Raw genomic sequence first — 7,500 nt, 5'->3', positions numbered from 1 at the left:
GCCGGCCCACCGAGACACTCAATAAAGAGCACCCTGGTAGGATTTCAACGGGGTCCGCCTCGGGACGCACGAGCACGCACGAGGCGGTCGCACGCCTTCGGCTCGCCCCACCGGCAGGACGTCCCACGATACATGCCAGTTAAACACCGACGGGCGGTGAACCAACAGCGTGGGACACAAATCCAACTACGAGCTTTTTAACCGCAACAACTTTAATATACGCTATTGGAGCTGGAATTACCGCGGCTGCTGGCACCAGACTTGCCCTCCAATAGATACTCGTTAAAGGATTTAAAGTGTACTCATTCCGATTACGGGGCCTCGGATGAGTCCCGTATCGTTATTTTTCGTCACTACCTCCCCGTGCCGGGAGTGGGTAATTTGCGCGCCTGCTGCCTTCCTTGGATGTGGTAGCCGTTTCTCAGGCTCCCTCTCCGGAATCGAACCCTGATTCCCCGTTACCCGTTACAACCATGGTAGGCGCAGAACCTACCATCGACAGTTGATAAGGCAGACATTTGAAAGATGCGTCGCCGGTACGAGGACCGTGCGATCAGCCCAAAGTTATTCAGAGTCACCAAGGCAAACGGACCGGACGAGCCGACCGATTGGTTTTGATCTAATAAAAGCGTCCCTTCCATCTCTGGTCGGGACTCTGTTTGCATGTATTAGCTCTAGAATTACCACAGTTATCCAAGTAACGTGGGTACGATCTAAGGAACCATAACTGATTTAATGAGCCATTCGCGGTTTCACCTTAATGCGGCTTGTACTGAGACATGCATGGCTTAATCTTTGAGACAAGCATATGACTACTGGCAGGATCAACCAGGGAGCTGCGTCAACTAGAGCTGAGCAGCCGGCCGCCCGGGAGTGTGTCCCGGGGGCCCGCGCGAACACGCAAGCGTCCGCTCAATTATTCTGCAAACAGGAGGAGGCTGAGCTCCCCTGCACAACACACCTCGAAACCCTCTCAGGTCCCGGCGGCGCGCAGCGCCGTCCTAAGTACTTGGTCGGGTTCGAGAGAGGCGCAATCGCCCGGAGTTAGGCGAGTAGACGCTTTAGGTGCGACCACCCGTGCTCCCAACTGAGCTTGCCGCTGCCGACAGAGGCCCGGGAGCGTGCTGTCGTGGCATTGCCGGCGGGAGACAACACGCGCCACCTACGGTGACCGGCAGCTCCAACGCCAGCGCCACAGAAGGACAAAAGCCCCACTTGGGTGCCGAAGCGAACTCTCCCAGCACAGCGCACGCGCCAACACGTCCGCACAGCTGCGATACAAACCACCTGCGAGAACCGCTGGGGCGACCGAGCAGCAGACGGCGTCGCGGCGCCGAGCGCCGGGCGGCGGCGCATCCTCAGCGCACACAGTCCTCAATCGGACCAGCACACTGCAGATGGCCACCGCGCTTCGCACCGGGCCCGCGAGGACCTACTTTGGCCGCAAGGCGCCGCGAGCAGGGGGCGCCGGCGCGCAGCTGCGCCGCCTGCCGCGTCCGTCGGCCGGCGCGCCTGCCACTGGCCGCCCCCACCAGCCGGCTGTAGCGCGTGCGCCCACGCACCGCGCTGCCAGCACGCCGGGCGGCCCCCCCTCACCGGCCGGGGACGGTCCCACCCAGCCACCGCCGCGTATCGCCTCACACCCAGATCCCCTTTCGCGTTCGTGGGCATGGTGGGTCCCCTTTCACGTTCGTGGGCATGGTGGGTATCCCTGAAACAACCGGTTAATAGCTCGACCGATCGTCGCCAACACTGATTCACCTCTAGCGAGAACAACCGCACCACAACGGGTTACCTGTTGTTCATTTGCGTAACGTCACCAGCAAACGTAGACGTCCATCGCCATTTGCAACGAGTATTGCATGCCTGTGTCAGGTGTCACAACACACTACGTCTGCCCACATAGACGCAACAACATGTGCACGCCTCGAGAACACGTGGAAGGTAGCCCCCGTACGTATGCGGTGTCCATTGCGCGAACGACTGTCAGCCGGCCTCTGCAGGATGTCGCAGATGTGGAACGCGGTGCAACATGCTATCACGGTGTGTGAGAAGAGACGACTACGTCCGAATACACGCTCCACTACATCAACAGACTGCTCATGCTGATCGCCATCCAGGGCGTCCGTTCCTCCCACACGTCTGAATGGCGTACCACACTGCAATCCAGCTCTTATAGGGAGACGACACGTAGCTGCGTGCACAATATTTGGACTGTATGGTCTGCCGTTGCTAGGCGCAGTCGTCGTACGGTCACACATGTGCCACGATGTATCATTCAGTACATACGGACCAATGTGCAGTACAGTTTGTGGGTTTTGCGTACATCGGCGGACAGGTGACAGGCCGTACCACAACGTAGGCTGAGTACGTCGGCATGCGAAGGGCATTGAACATGCAAACTTCTCAACGACCAGCTTGCGAAGGCAGGGGGGAAGGGGGGGGGGCATGTACGTCCTGCTGCTATCCACATTACAGTGTATAGCAGGAGCATGTGGAAAGTCAGCAACACCTGCAAGGTGTTTAACATGACGCGATACACAGGGGACCGGGCAGTGCGAATAGCGAACTATATTGCGAGGGTTGCGGTTAGGCAACACTACACTAATTTAACGAGTTGCATAACAATTACAGAGCAGGTTCAGCGACAACGTGCGTCAGGTTAAGGCGCAATATAGGTTAGGTTGAGGCACAATATAGGTTAGGTTAAGGCACAACATGGGTTACGTTAAGGCACAAATTGGGTTACGTTAAGGCACAACATGGGTTACGTTAAGGCACAACATGGGTTACGTTAAGGCACAAATTAGGTTACGTTAAGGCACAAATTAGGTTACGTTAAGGCACAAATTAGGTTACGTTAAGGCACAAATTAGGTTACGTTAAGGCACAAATTAGGTTACGTTAAGGCACAAATTAGGTTACGTTAAGGCACAAATTAGGTTACGTTAAGGCACAAATTAGGTTACGTTAAGGCACAAATTAGGTTACGTTAAGGCACAAATTAGGTTACGTTAAGGCACAAATTAGGTTACGTTAAGGCACAAATTAGGTTACGTTAAGGCACAAATTAGGTTACGTTAAGGCACAAATTAGGTTACGTTAAGGCACAAATTAGGTTACGTTAAGGCACAAATTAGGTTACGTTAAGGCACAAATTAGGTTACGTTAAGGCACAAATTAGGTTACGTTAAGGCACAAATTAGGTTACGTTAAGGCACAAATTAGGTTACGTTAAGGCACAAATTAGGTTACGTTAAGGCACAAATTAGGTTACGTTAAGGCACAAATTAGGTTACGTTAAGGCACAAATTAGGTTACGTTAAGGCACAAATTAGGTTACGTTAAGGCACAAATTAGGTTACGTTAAGGCACAAATTAGGTTACGTTAAGGCACAAATTAGGTTACGTTAAGGTACAATATGGGTTAGGTTAAGGTACAATATGGGTTAGGTTAAGGTACAATATGGGTTAGGTTAAGGTACAATATGGGTTAGGTTAAGGTACAATATGGGTTAGGTTAAGGCACAACGTAGGTTAGGTTAAGGCACAACATAGGTTAGGTTAAGGCACAACATAGGTTAGGTTAAGGCACAACATAGGTTAGGTTAAGGCACAACATAGGTTAGGTTAAGGCACAACATAGGTTAGGTTAAGGCACAACATAGGTTAGGTTAAGGCACAACATAGGTTAGGTTAAGGCACAACATAGGTTAGGTTAAGGCACAACGTAGGTTAGGTTAAGGCACAACGTAGGTTAGGTTAAGGCACAACGTAGGTTAGGTTAAGGCACAACGTAGGTTAGGTTAAGGCACAACGTAGGTTAGGTTAAGGCACAACGTAGGTTAGGTTAAGGCACAACGTAGGTTAGGTTAAGGCACAACGTAGGTTAGGTTAAGGCACAACGTAGGTTAGGTTAAGGCACAACGTAGGTTAGGTTAAGGCACAACGTAGGTTAGGTTAAGGCACAACGTAGGTTAGGTTAAGGCACAACGTAGGTTAGGTTAAGGCACAACGTAGGTTAGGTTAAGGCACAACGTAGGTTAGGTTAAGGCACAACGTAGGTTAGGTTAAGGCACAACGTAGGTTAGGTTAAGGCACAACGTAGGTTAGGTTAAGGCACAACGTAGGTTAGGTTAAGGCACAACGTAGGTTAGGTTAAGGCACAACGTAGGTTAGGTTAAGGCACAACGTAGGTTAGGTTAAGGCACAACGTAGGTTAGGTTAAGGCACAACGTAGGTTAGGTTAAGGCACAACGTAGGTTAGGTTAAGGCACAACGTAGGTTAGGTTAAGGCACAACGTAGGTTAGGTTAAGGCACAACGTAGGTTAGGTTAAGGCACAACGTAGGTTAGGTTAAGGCACAACGTAGGTTAGGTTAAGGCACAACGTAGGTTAGGTTAAGGCACAACGTAGGTTAGGTTAAGGCACAACGTAGGTTAGGTTAAGGCACAACCATAGGTTAGGTTAAGGCACAACATAGGTTAGGTTAAGGCACAACATAGGTTAGGTTAAGGCACAACATAGGTTAGGTTAAGGCACAACATAGGTTAGGTTAAGGCACAACATAGGTTAGGTTAAGGCACAACATGGTTAGGTTAAGGCACAACATAGGTTAGGTTAAGGCACAACATAGGTTAGGTTAAGGCACAACATAGGTTAGGTTAAGGCACAACGTAGGTTAGGTTAAGGCACAACGTAGGTTAGGTTAAGGCACAACGTAGGTTAGGTTAAGGCACAACGTAGGTTAGGTTAAGGTACAACGTAGGTTAGGTTAAGGTACAACGTAGGTTAGGTTAAGGTACAACGTAGGTTAGGTTAAGGTACAACGTAGGTTAGGTTAAGGTACAACGTAGGTTAGGTTAAGGTACAACGTAGGTTAGGTTAAGGTACAACGTAGGTTAGGTTAAGGTACAACGTAGGTTAGGTTAAGGTACAACGTAGGTTAGGTGAAGGCGCAATGTAGGTTAGGTTAAGGTACGATATACCTTAGGTTAAGGTACAATATCGCTTAGGTTAAGGTACAATATAGCTTAGGTTAAGGTACACGTTGTAGGGAAAGGTGTATTTTGGGGGGGGAGGGGGGCGGCAGGTTCGTTGATAGTGATTATCGTAAGTGCATGCCTGCGGGATCATCCGATTTGTCACGTCAGGATGCACTTGTGGCTCATGACAGGCGGCGCTCCGATTCCAAGGTTGTGGCAGATCTGTGTCTTTCATTCCTGCCATTGTTTGTGTACTGTGACAGGAGGCAGTATTGTGATGTTGGGTGCACCCCTGTGTAGGACATGTGTGGGTGTTCGTGGCTTAGCTGAGCAATGGCGGATGTCGGAAGGGTGGGATATTCTGTTTTCTGGGTGGACCTCCCGGTCTGGTTATGATAGTGTGGATTGTGTAATGTGGCGGAGAGGATGCACCGGATGTTCTTCCATGCTGGTGGTTAGATATTGTGTGTGTGCCTGTTAGAGGCAGAGAGTAGTGTGTGATAGTGTCTGGCTGACGTGTGGTTCTCATTGTGTGCAGAGTCTTTCAGCATGTATAGGGACGGTTGTATATATTATCTGTATTCTGATGGCTCTGCATCTATTACTAATCAGTGCCGTGTATACGGTTACTCTGGTTCCAGTCGAAACTGTTCTATCTCTGTACATTAGTGACACTGCGGCTCCACTATGTTGCCGCCCCTGTCGGCCGTTTCCCCCAGTGTGTGGCTAATGATTATCAGCAATCAGTCTATTAGTCAATACCGGTAGTGTGACGACGTGAAATGTCCGGGATGGGGGAAGCTACACGCTTCCCGTGGGTCAGGGCCTAGAAAGACTCTTCCCACGCAGGAGGCTCGGACTGTCATTACTCTTCCGAGAAATATATTTGCCCAGCGTTTTTTGCGACTGCGAGTGCGACGCGTACGAGTACCGACATGGATGGGGCGCTTCCTAGCTGATCGCTCAGCATCGGAGAAATATATTTGCCCAACGTTTTTTGCGACTGCGAGTGCAACGCCCAAGGGTACCGACGTGGATGGGGCGCTTCCTAGCTGATCGCTCGGCATGGGAATCCGTACAGTGAGCAATGCGATCGCGTCTGTAGCTTGTACGTGGTACAGCTCGCAGCTCATGTATAGGGACAGCGGGAATGTCGCATATTGGACATAACTCTTCATGAAACGCAAGTTATAGGTGTGGATTGCACATTACGACTGCGGGAAACTTCCGCCGTTCATCCGCTGGCGTTGCGAGTTTGGCGGTTGGGGTGGGGCACGAGCGGGTGCGGGTGGTGTGATTGCCGGTCCACGACTTCGTGCGGCAGAGGCACTGGCGTTTGGGTGCTGTGGTCGACACAGGCTGCATGCTTTGTGGGTGGCGTCGAAAGATGGGCACTGTGGGCCCATCGATGTCTTAGTCGGCTTGGCGTCCCATAGATGGCGGTATCGTCGTTGCAGGAGCTCATGCTGAGGGAGACCTACAGATGGCGGTATGTTTTGTGGTGCGCTCGACATGGCGGACCTAGTGTTGTCAGATTCGCATAGATGGCGATACTGTTTTGCCAGCATGGTTGGCGTAGTTCCGTCGGATCCCTGTAGATGGAGGTGTCGAATGTTTACTGTGGACAGTCATGTCGTCGGTACGAGGGGGCGCGCGCGAGTGCGTCGTGATACCTCGCCCCTCACCCCTACGGACTTATCACCACCCACACTAGCCGCCCCGGGGACTTGCCAACGACACACCCTATCCCCAAGTCTATTTTCTTGCGGAGCATCATGTGTTATTATATTTTATTTCACATCCATAGTGTATAGGGGTATTGTAGTTCACCGTACGGCGGTGGACGCTGTGTTACCACACGCCGGGGGGGGGACGGCGAAAACGAACCGTCGACCGCCGGGCGCCGCCCGCCGACGCCGCCTCCACGCGTCGCGCCGGCCGGTGGGCCGACATCGACCGTCCGGCACCCATCACGGCACCCATCGCCGGCCGGCAAAGCGATACGCTGTAGCGCGGCAGAACACAACGCGCCCCGGCCGGCGCCGCCTCCCCCGCGCGCACGGAGGCGGCACCCATCGCAGCGCCCGCGCCGGCGGCAAGGGGCCCGCCAACCGATACGCCGCCGTCCGCCGCACCCACTGCAGCGCCCTGGGTGCGGCGCGCCCGGCCGGACCGATACGCCAAGAGATGCGACGGACAGAAACAAAGGCACACACGTGCGCCTGTTGACGCCCAGCCCCGGGGGTCTCGTCTCGCGACAAGACGAATCCCCCAAGCTAGGGCTGAGTCTCAACAGATCGCAGCGTGGCAACTGCTCTACCGAGTACAACACCCCGCCCGGTACCTAAGTCGTCTACAGACGATTCCGAGTCCCGACATCGAACTATAGACACCCATGGTCGACCGGTAGGGGCAGGGCGGCGCCGGGAACAGATCCCAGACAGCGCCGCCCGAGTGCCCCGTCCGGCAAACAAGTTGGGCCCGTACGGCGCGGCGCCACGTGGGTCGACGCGCG

At 52.9% G+C, this 7,500-nt stretch overlaps 1 non-coding gene across 1 annotated transcript in view; it reads right to left on the bottom strand.

Moving 5' to 3' along the window:
• LOC126446735 (small subunit ribosomal RNA) overlaps window positions 1–835 on the bottom strand; it is a 1,909-nt gene extending 1,074 nt beyond the window's left edge. Inside the window, exon 1 of the ribosomal RNA XR_007583435.1 lies at window positions 1–835. This exon is cut by the window's left edge and continues 1,074 nt beyond it. This is a non-coding gene — a ribosomal RNA (small subunit ribosomal RNA).
• Window positions 836–7,500: the final 6,665 nt, after the last annotated feature.

The sequence above is a fragment of the Schistocerca serialis genome, unplaced genomic scaffold (genome assembly GCF_023864345.2).
Source record: "Schistocerca serialis cubense isolate TAMUIC-IGC-003099 unplaced genomic scaffold, iqSchSeri2.2 HiC_scaffold_424, whole genome shotgun sequence".
NCBI classification, from domain to species: domain Eukaryota; kingdom Metazoa; phylum Arthropoda; class Insecta; order Orthoptera; family Acrididae; genus Schistocerca; species Schistocerca serialis.
The sequence above is the reverse complement of the archived record's forward strand: the minus strand, read 5'-3'. Positions and strand labels throughout refer to the sequence as shown.